Here is a 16,944-nt window from a genome sequence, read left to right as displayed (position 1 = left end):
GAACCGGGACAAAACTCAACCCATATCATTATCGCTTCCCCATAAAAAGGGGTGAGAAAATTGCGTGTAAAAAATGCAAAACAGCCCGATATACCCTTTGATGTCCGAGATCCAAGTGCCCGCAGCACTTGAATAAATTAGAATTGAATGAGCCCTAATGGACGGCTCTTAAAATAATACGTCTAATTTGATTATGCGATCTAGAATGGAGAAAAAAAACCGTTCGAATTATGTCTCGTCTCTTTATAGAGACATATCACGTACTCAATCATAACCCGTATGTGTGCTTTTAGACTGACAGGGTTCAATTCATGAGATTATCATATATAGGCGGCTCTGTGACATGCTGCTTTTATCTGATACAATTTTGATCTAATGATTACGAGATGGAATCACTTAAAAATTGAATGGATCAAGAACGAAGAAAGAAAAAAATAAACTCAAATCATTTATTTTACCGGTTGTATTCAATTTGTTATTAATTTTTTTTCTTTTTCGATTCTGCAAATACGTAGACAAAATAAGACTGTTTGCGGTTTGGACCAAAAATGTACAGGGTGTTCATAAGAAGATCATGAACTTGGACAACTCAAATTCATCAAAACTCAAGATTTTCAAGTTAGAACCTACATTTTTTATTATTTCAGTCGATTATATGTACAAAAATAGAACTCCTTTACCTCCAACCCATATAGTCAATTATACATTCATTTCGAAATTCCACATGCAATATTCGCCCTAGAATAGCACACGGTATCTCGACAAATCTTTTTGTCGCGTCTCAATTGCGATTGCACTTAATTTACACCACAGTTCCAGGATGTAGTTCATTAGCATTTAAATTGGTGTACGTACACACAAACCCAATAACTGTTTTAATAAAGTTAATAATGTAATAAAACAAAACACTTAGGCGATATCCAGCTGTCGAGCAGTTATAGTAGAGCGAAAATACACGAGCGGATTCTGCTTGATGTTTTCAACACAGATATGTATATAATATGTATATGCGGTTAATAGAATAATAGTTATTTATATTGTAAAAAACGATAAATAACAAATATTATCATATTATTAGGTGTACAACTTTGCTTCTGCGGTTTTGCAATAGATGACTGTAGTGTTACATGACAGTCGAAATAAATAGATTGAAAATGTTTCAAAATAAGCTTAGGTATTTGTTAACATAACGTCATCGAAATATTAGTCAATTTGGGTCTGTATCATAAAGTTATTTTCAATTCGATAATAAATCCCCAATAATTCACAACATATTCAATGATTTTTACTGAAGAAGATAAATGTATAACTTACTTACCGAAGGCAACCTTCCTCCATGTAAATATATTGACGTGACATGCAGTAAGGAATGAACTTGTGTTAGTGATATATTCTGTGTGAAAAAAGATTTGCACTCATCAGTGATCAGTACTGTGGATGATGTACTCTTAAGTTTTTGTTGATTTTTATATCTTTTAGTTCAAATATGTTATTAGAAATTGATTTTGATTTGTGGAATTATTTGAATACCGGCTACTGTATTATATTTTGTTTATTTAGAAGTCACGTACAGGCTCACGCCTCTGTGATTATATGTTTATACCCTGTAGCTTACAGAATAAACCATATTATTTAACATGTCAACTTACGAGCAAAGTTTCTCGTCATTTTCGGGAGTACTTTCAAAGCAAAAACGGAGGGGATTTCTGCATCGCATTGTGACCGGAGGATCATGGGGATATCCCGGCCATGCTTCCACGTCGACGGCCAAACCGAATATTCACGGTTCCAAGGCCATGATCAGTATTTGGTGGGACCGGCTCGGCGTAACGTATTATGAGTTGTTAAAACCGACTGAAACAATCACAGGCGATCGTTACTGAACGCAATAAATCCGTTTGAGCCGAGCATTGAAAAAAAACGGCCGCAATACAACGAGAGACATGATAAAGTGATTTTACAGCATGACAATGCTCGAATCCATGTTGCGAAAAGACATACTCGGAAATGTTGAAATGGGAAGTCCTACCCCATCCGCCGCATTCTCCAGACTTTGCTTCCTCGGACTATCACTTGTTTCGATCAATAGCACAAGACCTGGCTCACCAGCACTTTCGTTCTCATGAAGAAGTAAAAAATTGGATTGATTCGTAGATCGCTTCAGAAGATGACCAGTTTTTTCAAGGCGGGATTCGTACGCTGCCCAAAAAATGGGAGAAAGTAGTGACCAGCGATGGACAATACTTTGAATCATAAAGGTATAACCAATTTTTTTTCAATAAAGCCTCGAATTTTGGAAAAAAAAACGGCGAAAGCAAAGTTGTACGTCTATGTAATATTTGTTCTCCCTGTTCAATTTTGTTACTTCACGATAAAATGACGTTTATCAAATCAAACTTCAGCGAATTGCACAAATAAATATTAAAATCAATGTTTCTTTATATTTGCGAGAAAAATACGTGGATATGTGTTTTCATCGAAAAGTCAATTAGAACTGAACAAAATATTAAATTAAATCACATACATTAATAAGTTTCGCGATCGAACTTATATCTTGCCCTACGTCTATGCCCCCCGTATATATTCTATTAAAATCCTAGACGAGTCGTAAAAACTCAATCACACAGTCCGATACAACAGTAATTGATCGACCTAATAGAGCAATAAAGACAAGCCGTTGTTTTTATCCGATACAAAGGCGATATAAATCTATAAACGAACTCTACACAGAAATTGAAGCGAATTGATTCGAAAATTCCCCCCTCCACGTCGTTCGTCAGTGCAGCGCCACATTTAAAACACCCGTCACGTCACGTATTTAATAAAGTGGTAATATTCCTAACTGATTAGACGCATTATTCGATGTATGAGATCGGCCCAATTGATCCTAATCAATTGAATAATGTGATTTCCAAGTCGACTTATGTTTATTTCTGTACATCTCGCTGCTTCAATGGGTTTATGATGCTCTTATTTATAGCGCATATAAATTCGAATCAATCGGTATACTTTCTTAGATCTATATGCATTTTTGAAGTTTTTGACAATTATTTTATTATCGTTTCAAATGAAATAATTAGTATTTTCATAAGTAATATCTACCTACGTCTAGAGATAAATTTTACCTGTTCATTAACACCTATGGCCAATTTTAAATTGCAGATTTCATGTTTTATGTTATGCTTAGGGATTCATCAAGCCAAAAAGCTTGACATTTTAACCAACTACTTAAGCTTGACTTGACTTGATTTTAGATATTTATTGACTTGATATCAAGCTACTTGACAATATTACTTGAGCTTGATATGCACGCGTAGAACGGCATATATTTCTGCAATTTCGTGCGCGCTTAGACTAAATAAGGGGATTCCTCAAGCGACGAGAGACTGAAGCATTCGCCAGTGTGACTTCATTAGTAGTTTTCTCATATTTCTATGAAATCTATTGGTAGATTTTGGTAGTTTCAGAAATATCTTTCCAAACTTAGTCAAAATGGCCAAGGATTTTTTATCAACGCCAGCATCTTCAGCTCCTATTGAAAGACAATTTTCCAGAGTTGCTCTTACAGTTAGAAAAACCCGCAATAGGTTAGGCGATAAATCTATAAGATGCCTCATGTGTCTTACATTCTGGATGGAAAATTATGAAATCAAACAAAGCCTGAAGGTTTCTCAACTTGAAATCAAGTCAAGCTCAAACCAATTCGCTTGAAAATCAAGCCAAGCCGTGAATCCCTAGTTATGCTTTCATGTTTTATCGCCATGAAACGTGCATCGCTTAAAAGTCAAGAAGTATAATAACCCTCAACAAATGGATCCAATTATATTTTCTGCCCAGTGAATCGAATAATTTTTGGTCCTTCACGCTGGATGACTCTTTCATTCAAATAGACCCTTAGGTACTTACGGTACGACTCTCTCTTCAACATGCGATGATGGTGTAATGGTCAGCATAGTTGCCTTCCAAGCAGTTGATCCGGGTTCGATTCCCGGTCATCGCATAATTTTTTTTATTGAATTTTTCCGGTATCCTCATAAAATGTATTATTTTTTCTCGTCCTCCGTAATTTTTCAACGTGAAAATTGTGTCGAAAATTTCCAAAAAAAAACAATTCAAAGATGTATCTGTCGGCCCAATTTCCATCACTTCTCCCATCCCCTGAACCGTTTGTGGCCCTCAAACGACTGAGTCATTAATTTTTCATCTTGCGCAAATGGAATTTCGATCTTTTTCTTTTGAGGATCCGCTAACGGTAGTAATCCAATCAGGCGTGCTGTATGTATCGGTAATAATTACCAATTAGCATATAGAAACAAGGATAACGCAATTATTTCTGCAGCGGGGAGCCGAAAGGAATTGCCACTAGCCCCCGGAACAGGGCCGTATCGGGAGATTCGGTTATAAGCTTAGAGTAATAAACATAGATAGATACGCAATTTTTACATGTCCCCAACATGGTTAGATTACGTTGTCGGATTGTGATATATTTTCAAATCCACAATTTAAGTATATTGTTATGAATGTATATTATATTGAATGAAATATAGTTATTTGAGTGATTCCCGATTAAATATGCAAATTTGAATATTTGGAATCCGATATTTTTCCTAATTGTCGAATTTTTAATGAGCAAAACATTTATTATTTTCTGTATCTGCCTGCTGAAATCCAAGGTTAGGCAACTATTGCTCTCCTAGTGTCATCGGTTGTTTCACGTCGTTTGGCGCACTTGAAGTTTGTTTTCTGAATTCTGATATATTTAGGTATTCATCTCAATATATTTTGAGTTAATATGAAACGTTGATTCACTATGGGGCATAAGAAGTGCGTTCTTCGTGCAGAAACTCTCGAATTGAGTGAAATATCGTATCACTGATATGTTTTCATTTCTGCGCGCTTCATGTCAAATTTGATAGTTCATGTTGGGAAAAAAATTAGCTTACTGAAAACGACATATGTTCCCTCTATCTATGTTTATTACCCTGAAGTTTACCCTCAGAGAGGAATGGTATGATTAAGCTTCTCAGGGAAAAAGATAAATCAAGTGAAGCTTAAGCCAAGTAGCTTGAAAAACATGCCAAGCTGTGAATCCCTTATTATTATACTATTCAAAATAATGAGATGAATTCGAGTTGAATTCACACAAAAAAAACAAAGTTTCTGCCTCATCATAGAGACGAGGACCACAACAGACGTTTATGAAAATAATGAAGAATAACCGTAGATTCTTGTTTATGGTTATTATTCAGAAATGTATTGAAGGTATCTATATTTGTGATACGTCGAATCTAGCGACAAAATCGTCCAAGATGCGGCCCTGGTTCAGGCGTTGATAGTACCATCGTGAGTCGAGTAAGTCGATCATAGGGGTATGTAATTCTATTAGAATGGATATCCCTTACTGAGGGGCCCCCACATTGTCGAATTAGCTATCAGGTCCTTCTAATCATTGCCATGCAACTTGATTCAGGATCCGCAGACTATCATCAACCAACTAGATATATCCCCTGAGAAACTTTAGCAGACCAAAGAGAGAAATTCTTCGTAATTTTCGAGGTTTTTCTTTCAGGTATAGTCCACAATGTGAATATATTTGAAACCTTTAGAAAAAGTAAATGGAAATATATTGAAATATTAATCATTATTGATCGACATTGATACGTCTGGTTTTAAAAATGAACATCATAAAAGCTCGAAATCTAATTTGAATGAGGCCTGAAAATAGGTGAAAACCATCACCCTGATAACAAAAGATGATTTATATAGAAACAATTATCATAAGTAATTGCACAAGTGCATCAAAATTACCGATAATTTTGCATGACAGCGTGTTGTCATAAAAACTGCATTCGGTCATTTTCATGTTTGGAGAAAGAGCCCGACACCGAAGGTGGAGGGCTCTTTCTCCAAACATGAAAATGACCGAATGCAGTTTTTCAAAGAAAACACGCTGGAATGCGAAATTATCCGGTCATTTTGATGCACGAGTGTAATTCGGGGGAATATTTCCCGAATAAACTGTTACATCACTTGTCAAACTGATGTAGAATGGAATTGCCATAGATTGGAACTGTGTAAGATGCATAGAAACTATGCATCTATGAACAGAACAATTATCGCTGTAATTTTCGATAATTGTTCTCCATATACATAGAATTTTTGACAGGAGGGAAATATTCAAGGTAACGATCAATAAATCAAATATTACTTTTACATATATTCTTTTCAGTAGAAGGAATTGTCATTGGTTTCGAAAGAGGCTTCCACTTCAGCAATCTCCTCTACATTAGAGCCAAATTTCTTTGGCTGGAGGCTAGATTTGGAGAATGAGCTAGGTGTTCAAGCAGTTGGAAGTGCAATTCTCTCAAATTTGACCAAGTTTTTCATCGATTTTTGGCAAGGAGCATTGACAAAATTCTTGGCTGAAGGATTTGAGAAGATGGTTTGGGGTTGCACCTCCACCGACATTTTTAGGGCAGCTACATCTAGAGTTTTGATTACCAGATGTATCGCCAACCTTCGTTAGGAGACGGCGTACTAAGAAGAAGAAGAAGCATTGTCTTTGTGAAAGAGAAATTTCTTCGTTTGAATTTTCTGCTCTCGATTGATGCAATAATGGCTACGGCTTTCACTCACTGCTCTCCGCTCAGCTGACACTTTCTTTGACTCAGGAATGTAGTGATGAATTCATCTTTCATCCACTGTCACATACCGAAGCAAAAAATCCTGTTTATTTCTCTCAAACAGCTTTCGTAATGTGTTGATGTTTTTGATCAGCTATGAGCAAGTGCGACAACCATTTCGAGCAAAGCCTTCTCATGGACAAATGTTCATGCGTAATAGTGAAAACAAGGCCTTCTGATATCTTCAATTCCACCGCCATCTCATCACACTTTCAATTTACGATTGTTCAAAACCACGTTTTTGACAATCATCTTCTGAAGCTAGGTACTAACGAAAAAAAGTGGTATGGTACTGGTGGTAGCATCTCTGCACCAGGCCAGTGACTTATCGAGTGTTGTGTCACATGAAAAATACCAACAAACGACCCAAAGAGACTGAGATGAATTCTATAAATCCATGACAACATAAAAACAAAGAATAAGAACCAACAGTATCTCTGGCTATGTCATTATTGAGAATAGTCAACTTTGAGCTCTACTGGCATCATTTTATCGAGTTTTCAAAACTCCTCAGTAGGAATCTGCATCCTCACATACCTTCTCATATATCTAGATCGAATCTCTGCAACGATTATCGGCACAAAGAGGCTCAAGCACCCTCAACCCCCCAAACAACACCTGTTAATCAGCCTCATCAGCTTCCTCATTCGATCTCCTAGGAGGAATCTCGAGATGGTCCTGAAGGATAACGACACCGGCTGTGTGAATTTCGTTGCTTACAACCTTCCCGTCGGGGTTCCTGATCGGGATAGCGATAAGGACATTAAGGACGTACCCGGTATAGAAGAAAAGATTGAATTAGAGGATCTGATGGAAGAGCGTGCGACACACTCAATTGGCGGACAGACGCGTTGTTCTCAAATCTTATCTCTTTATATACACGCACCGTCTTAATTGATAAGTGTCCTTTTCCGGTTTACGCGGAGGTACCTAGTGTAGATTTGTTGTGTATGCGGAGGTGGGAAAATCGTGATATACGGTCGCCAAAAGGTGGCGGAACGTATAGAGCTTGTTGAAATCGTATATACAGGGTGTTCTAGGAGTAAAAAACTGTTAAGGTAGCTAGTACTAATGAAAAGAATGAAACATTTTCTGCAAACGGGGGTCTAACTCTTTTCACTTTCGAGACGCAGAGTGTTTTAAGTTCGAGAAAATTACTCGTTTTTTAGCAATAATTCTTAGAAAAGTCACATGTTTCAAACCTTTTCAATTTTTTACCAAAATTGAAATTCTTTAGTGTTATAAATGGTACTTACGATCAAAAATGCTCTTAAACTCACCTAAGACTCAAAAAACAAATTGTAGTATTTATGAAATACAAGGGATTCAAAGTATATTCACCCATCGAGTAATAAATGTAGATAGAGGGAGTATACGCAATTTTTACAAGTCCCCAACATGGTTAGATTACGTTGTCGGATTGTGATATATATTTTCAAATACACAATATTACTATATCGGTATGAATGTATATTATATTGAATGAAATATATTTATTAGAGTGATTCCTTATTGTCGAAAATAGGTATAATAAGCAGAATATTTATTATTTTCTGTACCGAACTAACTGCTGAAATCCAAGGTTTAGCAACTTTTGCTCTCCTAGAGTCATCGGTTGTTTCACGTCGTTTGGAGCGCTAAAAGTTTGTTTTCTGAATTTCTGCTATATTTAGTTATTTCTTTCAATATATTTTGAGTTAATATGGAACTTTGATTCACCATGGGACATAAGAAGAGCGTTCTTTGTGGAGAAACTCGCGAATTGATTGAAATATCGTATCACTGATATGTTTTCATTTCCGCGCGCTTCATGTCAAATTTAATGGTTCATGTTGGGGCCAAAATTGCTTACTGAAAATGACATATGCTCCCTCTATCTATGTTTATTACTCTGAGGTTTACCCTAAGAGAGGAATTCTCTGATTTAGCTTCTCATGGAAAAAGATTCGAATCAAATTGATAAATTTAGAAAGAAAATGGTAATTGAAACATGAATTGAATCCTTTTGAATCAGATAAATCAGCATTGAGGTTTTCTAGCATTCAAACAATTTTGAATCGAACTTTCCTTGATATCATTTAATTATTAATGTTACATTTTTAAATTTGTTTTCAGTTATTTCTCATCATCTATAACACTATCTATCAGTGAATATTCCAAACATGAAGATGGATAGAGTTATACGAAAAATTGTAGATACATTTAAATTTACAACATTCAATTTTTCCCTTATTTCTTTAATGATCCAAAAATAGACTCAACAAATTGACAAAATATAAAACAATCACATAAAACACACAAAAATCAAATTACCTTATGTGTATCGCCGAAAATCGTGATGACTACCTGGGGAAAACCCCCAAAACACCCGTCGGAAAACTTCGGGAAAATCCAAACAAAAATAAAATCACAAACGTCAAATGTCTCTCCTTCAGAACAATCCTCCAAACGTCCCCATAAAGTCTACGTCAAAGACCCGGAAAAAGCAAATAAAAACTAACAGTTTCGCCAAAATCTCAACAAACCGGAAAAACTTCGCTGCGCGCAATTCGGACGGCTCGCGGAAAAGCTCTGCTCGAAACTTCCCTCTGATCGGAGGAGGCTGCGACCATATGACGGACGATCGCCGGTTGCTATGGGAGGTACGAAGCGGCGGGACCTGCGCGTGTCCGTTGAGGGGGAGGGCGTGGCCTGGCCAAGGACGGAAGATAGGCGAGCGCGTCGGGTGGGAGAGAAACGGGACGAATCGTTCGCGAGAAACGGGGCCGGGGTGGGGGTAGGCGGGATGCCAATACACTTTATGGACAAACACTAAACAGTTTTTTTACGATCCGGGATTAGGGGGAGACAGTTAATAGATTTGTTTAGGGGGGCTTTCTTTGCGCGCGGATTGTGACAAATTGTTTTATTTTGACTTTCTTTTCATTTCGGGGGCGATTAAGGTGGCAAATGGGGTTTTATATATCGCGTGAGAGGTCGGATTCGCGTGTTTGACGCCGCGGCGTAGTGGCACCGGGAATTAGGGCTCTTAGCTCGGGGATTATTACGGGATAATGGGGGTATTTGTTTGTGGTCGGATCCGGAGGAATGAAGATTCGTCGAGAGGACGTTAAATCTCGGCAAATTGTCAAATTGAGCGGAATGATGCTTTGTTAGCTTATCCTCTCGAATTATTGGTGTATTCTTACGGTTTTTATGGAGCCTTAATGTGCCAAATATCCAATGGCGACGATAGGAGAGATAGGAGTAAAATTCTGCTGCCCTCCCCTAAAATTTGACATACTAAGGCTAAAATAATTGCAACATTAGCAGAAGTCTAATTTCGATTTACTTTGACCCCCCCCCCCCCCCCAAACAAAAATCTTTCTCCCCTGGCCACCCCTCTTTTTGAAAGCTGGCGTAGCCACTGAAGATATCCACAGGAATGGACTAGGTATATCTTTAAGCAAATTATGGTATTGTTCGTCTTGAATTTTTTCGTTACTAAAATTCAGACAAAGCGTTGCGAACTTTTTTTCAAAGAAGCCTTCTTTTTCTCAAAACCTTGTTACTTAGCTTAGGACTTGAAATTTCCTCAAAAACTCCTTCCGTTGGACCATTTAGTATGACCTAAAATTTTCTCTAAACTTAGACCATGCAGTTTAAATTCTAAAATATTCTCAAAATTTTGATCTGTTTCAGTAAGACAGATCATGTAGTTAAAACTTAAACTTTCTCTAAACCTACTACATGATCTAACGCAACTAGGTTTTCGGAATGTATGGTTTGGTCTAAGTTTATAAAACATTTCAGTTCCTCACTTAAAGAAATGGTCTAGCAATACCAGTTCCAAGGAAATTTTTGGTTCAAAAATACATGGTTCGAAAAAAAGATGTTTAACAAGACCAGGTTCTGTGAAAATTTTTGGTCCGAAACTACATGGTCTAACAAAACTAGCTACCGAGAACATTTTTAAATCTTAAAAAACTAGAGTTGGAGAAAATTTTGATTCCAACTACCTACATGGTCTAAAAAAAATGATATCGAGAAAACATCAGATACTAAACTGCATGGTCTAAAGAAGGCTTAATTTTAATAGACCATGAAGTTTGGGATCTATAATAATCTATCTATCTATCTATCTATAATAATAATAATAATATGTTTTATTCTGTAAGCTACAGGGTATAAACATATTTAGATCTTGAACTGTTTCAGTTAGGTAGATAGGTAAGGTCTTAAAATTTCTCTTATACTAGTTTTGTTAGACTACGCACTACATGATCTAACGAAACCAGGTTTTAGTAATATTTGGCTCAGTCTGAGTTTATAAAATATTTTAGATAGGTACTCAGTTAAAGACATGGTCTAGTAAAAGCAGGTTTCGAGGATATTTTCGGCCCTAAAATACATGTTTTGAATAAAACAGGTTTAACAGGCGTGAGTTCTAGAAAAAATTTAGATCCTAAGCTACATGGCCTAAAAAACCAGATTCAGACAACATTCTACATAATCTTGAAAAACTAGGTTCAGAGAAAATTTCAGATTTCAACTACCTAGGTATAAGGTCTAAAAAAAATGTTTCGAGGAAACGTCAGATTTTTCATGGTCTAACGAAGGTTTATTTCGATAGACCATGCAGTTAAGGATCTAAAATATTGTCAAAAACTGATTTTTGAATATCATTCAGGCCTTAGTTTAGGTTCTAACTATGTAACGAAACCATAAAGATTTGGGAATATGCTGTTTCAATCTGAAATAACCTTAGAGAAGAATTTTAGATTCCATCTAGTTCTAATAATACTAGATGTTGAGAACATTGTTCTAATAAACTATAGGTTTAAAGGAAATATACCGTGCATTAATTCACCTATTATTCTACACTATTTGCAACGTAAGCTGCGGAAATTTAGTGGTTAGATCTGCTATATAAATTCTGAAAATAAATCGACTTTTTCCTCTACCACCCCCTATCGACGAGGCACACCACGATACCTAAACATTTATTCATGATCAATTTCTAAACCACACCTCGAACCATACCGCCCCCCCTCCCCTCTGCCGTATATACATCATCCGGCAACAAATAAAGCTCATAAAAATCCCATATCCGGATCTCGATAAAATTCCGGGGGAAAACTGGAAAACTTTTATAAATATAAACATGTCGCCAATTTTCTGTGGGGGCATTTGCCGCGCCCGGTGAAAAATGACTTTTATTCGATCGCCGTATCGAAATACATTTTACGCCCCGCCGAAAAATAAATCACGCGCTGGGATTCGTTCCCGGAATATCCGGGATAAATAGGACCAAGATTGGTACGCGCTAGAGGGATGCTGGAAGGTCTTTGGGATGAGGAGAGACTGATGGACCTGTTTCGCCCAATTCAGACCGCGATGATGAGGTAGATCGGGTGATAGATGAGGCGAAAGAAAGGATATAAACCGAAAATTTATATGAGAATTTGTCTACAGGGTTGTCAGATTTCGATTATTCTCCCAAATCAAATCATGTATAGAACCTTTATTATGACATATATACATATATGAATTATTGATTAGTGTATAAGAGAACTAGAGATTAAATCAAGTCAAGTAGCTGGACATGTTAACCAATAACTTGACTTTAAAATCAAGCTCGTGAAAAATTACATACTTGAGCTTGACTTGACTTGATTTTAGATATTTATTGCTTGACTTGATATCAAGCTACTTGATATTATTGAGCTTGATATGCACGCGTCGCTCGGCATATATTTCTGCAATCTCGTGCGCGCTTAGACTGAATAAGGGTATTACTCGAGCGCCGAGTGCCAGTGTGACTTTATTAGTAGTTTTCTTCAATGAAATCTGTTGGTAGATTTTGGTAGTTTCAGAAATATCTTCTCAAACTTGGCAAAAATGGCCAAGGATTTTTTATCAACACCAGCATCTTCAGCTCCTGTTGAAAGACAATTTTTCAGAGCTGCTCTTACAGTTACAAAAACCCGCAATAGGTTAGGCGACAAATCAATAATTTGCCTCATGTGTCTTAGAATCTGAATGGAAAATTATGAAATCAAACAAAGCCTGGAGGTTTCTTAGTATTAAGAAACTTTATTTTTTATTATTTCTCATTTTGTTATGATTTATAGTTATTTGATTCATGTTTCTATTTCAAAAAAGTTGAATTTTTCGGTTTTTTTATACAATGAGCTAAATAAATAAAAGTGTTTTTTGCAGGTTCCTTCTCATTTCATCATTTTTTTATTGACGTGACACTACACAATGAAACAGCTAAAAACCAAGTACTTAGCTTGATATAATTCAAGTACTTGATAAATAAATTGAAATCAAGTCAAGCTCAAGCCAAGTAGCTTAATGATCATGCCAAGCAGTGAATCCCCAATCAACAAATATAACGCATTTTATAAAGGTCCAATTTTTATAATTTTTCAAACATTCGAATTCGATATTTCGAAAACCACGAAAGTTAGGGTCAAACAATGAACAGAATTAGAATCCACGATCCCAAGTTAGCCAAATTTTGAACTTGCACGAAAATCTTCATTCAGATATTTTCTTTATTGTAGGTATAGTTTCAAGAATTTATTTTTGTTTGTAATTGTTGAAATTACATTTCTCTAATTCTGTGGTTATTCCGTTCATTCTTCCACATCTTGTAGAACAGAATCGTGCGAGAATATATCAGAAACGCACAGTTCTCATGGTTATATTTTATTATTATATGTTGGTACTCCGAACTTTCCGCCACGGCTTTATCTGTCAATTCATCAATTTGCCTTAAAGAAATCAGTTCTGCCAACCAACATTTTTCAATGCAAAAATCACTAAATGATATTTATGGACATATTTCATTAATTTCAATGAAAATGCAATGAATTAGAGAAAATAATGTATAATACTCGTACAGAAGGCTCATTCTTCCACTTGTTCATTCCAAAACTCGCCACTTCGTGGCTCGTTTTTGAATTTTGAACTCGTGGAAGAATATCAATGCCTTCTGCACTTGTATTATAAATAACTATTCTAGGCAAATGAATACGTTTTTATCAAAATATTTTCATACTTCTTGGAACTATATTTCTTATTCTTCCCACTGATCCTCTTCCAATCCAGTGGCGTATCCAGAGAATAGGTCCCCTGTATTTTCTAAGTGCAAATCTCGAACATAGCCTTGTCCACCCTCCCCCAAAACCTCCGCCACCGTCTTGGAGATTCCGTGACCGGCCGTAGTTCGGAACTAGGGGGTGGGGGGATGTTGTGGGGTGGCAATCGATACGGCAATTCAAAGTCGGAACAAATAACCGTCCGAGTACGTTAACCGGATAGACGTCCGCAACTCGATAAAGCGCCAGAAAGGCGTTTCGGCCTCGGTCGCTAATAAATAAGGCAGTAATGGAATTTGCCGTTGTTCGCGCCAATTTAGCACCAGAGCGATCGAGTTAGGGCAAAAACTACTACGAATTCTGCTGCCGTGATCACGGCGATCCGTTCTGCCCATCCTGATTTGCGATCGATTCGAAGGAAAATGCAACGTTGTTTCTTCAAAAAATAGGGACTTACGACTAATTCTGAAATGTGGCAACAATGATATCCCCTAATCAAGAGCTAGGTCAGTTTTCGACAAAAAGCATATTGGGAACTTTGTATTAAGTCCTACTACTAGATTTAACTGACACTGTGAACTTAGCTACCGGCTGCTCCCTGTTAGAATTGCCGCGTACATTGTGTTTGGACTGGTAGCTAAGTTCAAATCGTCGATATAATTGAGTGAACTGGAGATCAAAAGAATAAGATTTAGAGCTCAGAGTAATAAACATAGATATAGAAGGAGCATATGTCGTTTGCAGTAGGCAAATTTTGTCCCCAACATGAACTTTCGAATTTGACACGAAGCGCGCGGAAATGAAAACATATCAGTGATACGATATTTCACTCAATTCGCGAGTTTCTCCACAAAGAACGCACTTCTTATGTCCCATAATGAATCAACGTTTCATATTAACTCAAAATATATTGAAATAAATAGCAAAATATATCATAAATTCAGAAGACAAACTTCAAGCGCGCCAAACGACGTGAACCAACCGATGACACTAGGAGAGCAAAAGTTGCCAAACTTTGGATTTCAGCAGATAGATACAGAAAATAATAAATATTCTGCTCATTATAAATTCGACAATTAGGAAAAATATCGGATTCCAAATATTCAAATTTGCATATTTAATCGCGAATCACTCAAATAAATATATTCCACTCAATATAATATACATTGATAATGATATAGTAAAATTGTGGATTTGAAAATAATCACAATCCGACAACGTAATCTAACCATGTTGGGGACATGTAAAAATTGCGTATACTCTCTGTATCTAAGTTTATTATACCCTATACCTAGTTTAGAGTGTTCGCAATATATTCTAAGATAGGTAGAAATCTATGAAATAACTTCCAAATGGAAACAAAATATTGTCTCAACGAAGGAAAAATCTCGATTAGAACAGATCATCGGAGAATCCATAGCCGTCTTCGTTTGATGGTCGGAGTTCGCAGTTCGATTCCGCTCACGGAGGACCAAATCAGATTTAGGACGTCTGATTGCGAGAATCGAGTAGGCTGCCAAGTTAGGCGTCACCCGTCGCTCGGTCCTCGGCGTCTTCGACGCCGCGGCTGAGAAACGATTGAATTTAGATTGGATCTCTCTGTAGGTATACACGGGGATAATTTAGTGAAAACTTGATGGAGGTCCAGAACTGAGGAAAGATTCAGGGATCAGAGCAAATCTTTCACACCCATATTTTACCTTATTATTCTCGATGAAGAACTGTCAAAACAACGAAAAATTCATTCAATTATTCAATATGACCAAATTTAGACATTGAATGTCATAAATTACATATTATGTGTTTTCAATTCGTATTCAAATTCTCTCTTTCCAAATTTGAGATAAGAAAATTCAAATATTTCAACACCTACTTACTATAGTTACAATAATTTTTAACTACTCTTTATTATATTTACATAATCGTTCTCTTCAATATGAAATATCGATAGAATAATTGAATAAATTAACATTCTCTATTTCAGTATCGTAATGAGTTTATTACAGTTCCAAAAACAGTTCTGTAACGAACTCATTACAGCTTTTTTTGCAGTTATATTTTTCGTTTTGTGGTTGTCTACACTGACTTCCGATTTCAACACACGTCATTTGTCAATATGATATAATTTGGATATAGTGAAATGATTAGCAACATTATTTGCAATTTCTCTCAAATCTGGTGGTGTTAAATCGAATTCGTCAGACATAATTCACGAATTTAATGCGTAATTATAAATTATTTCAAAATTCAATACGTAAGAATCTAATTTAAATTCCGTAATATCTGTCAATTTTCGTAACAGTCACACCAACTGCAAAGATACAAAACAAAATTCACTAGGACGTATAATCTGAATGTTTCTTTGAATTTCGACAATATTTCACAAAACTTGGCTGAAATATAGAAAATATCGTCTAATACTCATTGCAGAAGACAATTTCAACACTCATGTTGGAATAGGAACCCATTCTGCAACTTTTTTTAGAATATACATACTAACACACCACTACCAAAATTTAATCCTATAAGTAAAGAAATTTGGATTCAGTAAATAAAAAACTAATCAATTCTGAATTTGAATGTTAAATTACACCCGAGTTCTGATGCCAATATTACAAAATATCTCGCTATCTTTCAACACGAATTTCTATTAGTGTTGGAATGGTAGCCCACTCTGCAACTTGTTTTAGACTCATTTTAGATTTTGGTAGTTTTTATAAAGTTCCTCCCCGTCCCTCAAACGACCTTGAATTTCCCCAGTCCTAGGAAAATTTCCCTGGAAAAACTGGATCCAACCCGCACTAATTCTGCAGTTATATTCAAATATTCTTTTTGGTCATCGGCCGAACGTCGAACCGGATAAAAGCGCGCGAAATAGCCGCCCCCCCTCCCCCTGGGACATCTGTGACACAGGGGGGCGGACGCGCCGTTCCCGGAAACGAATAAACACCATGGAAAATCCGAATCGCGCGTATTTCCGCGACTCGGTGAAAATTGACAGGCAAATCCTTCGTCACCTCCTGATGCCGCCGCTGCCGCTCCCATCATCGCGTCTGCCATGGCTATCGCATTAGCCCGCTTTGATTTCGCATTCCGCCCCCCATTAAAATTCGAACGCGGGTTCCCCCCCCTCGAACAACAATATCCATCCCCGCAACCGACGCAACTGATGG

General features: G+C 36.7%; 1 protein-coding gene across 4 annotated transcripts in view; it reads right to left on the bottom strand.

Moving 5' to 3' along the window:
• Positions 1-16,944, bottom strand: part of LOC123681902 (dorsal root ganglia homeobox protein) — a 108,003-nt gene that overhangs the window by 61,880 nt on the left and 29,179 nt on the right. The window contains exon 1 of one of the 4 annotated variants that reach the window (XM_045620258.1): positions 8,997-9,286. The exons of the other annotated variants lie outside the window; for them this stretch is intronic. The gene's annotated coding sequence lies outside the window, so the exon portion shown is untranslated. Of the gene's footprint in view, positions 1-8,996; positions 9,287-16,944 lie in introns of those variants that run through there. 4 annotated transcript variants of the gene reach the window in all.

Source organism: Harmonia axyridis, chromosome 6 (genome assembly GCF_914767665.1).
Source record: "Harmonia axyridis chromosome 6, icHarAxyr1.1, whole genome shotgun sequence".
Lineage (NCBI taxonomy): Eukaryota > Metazoa > Arthropoda > Insecta > Coleoptera > Coccinellidae > Harmonia > Harmonia axyridis.
The sequence above is the reverse complement of the archived record's forward strand: the minus strand, read 5'-3'. Positions and strand labels throughout refer to the sequence as shown.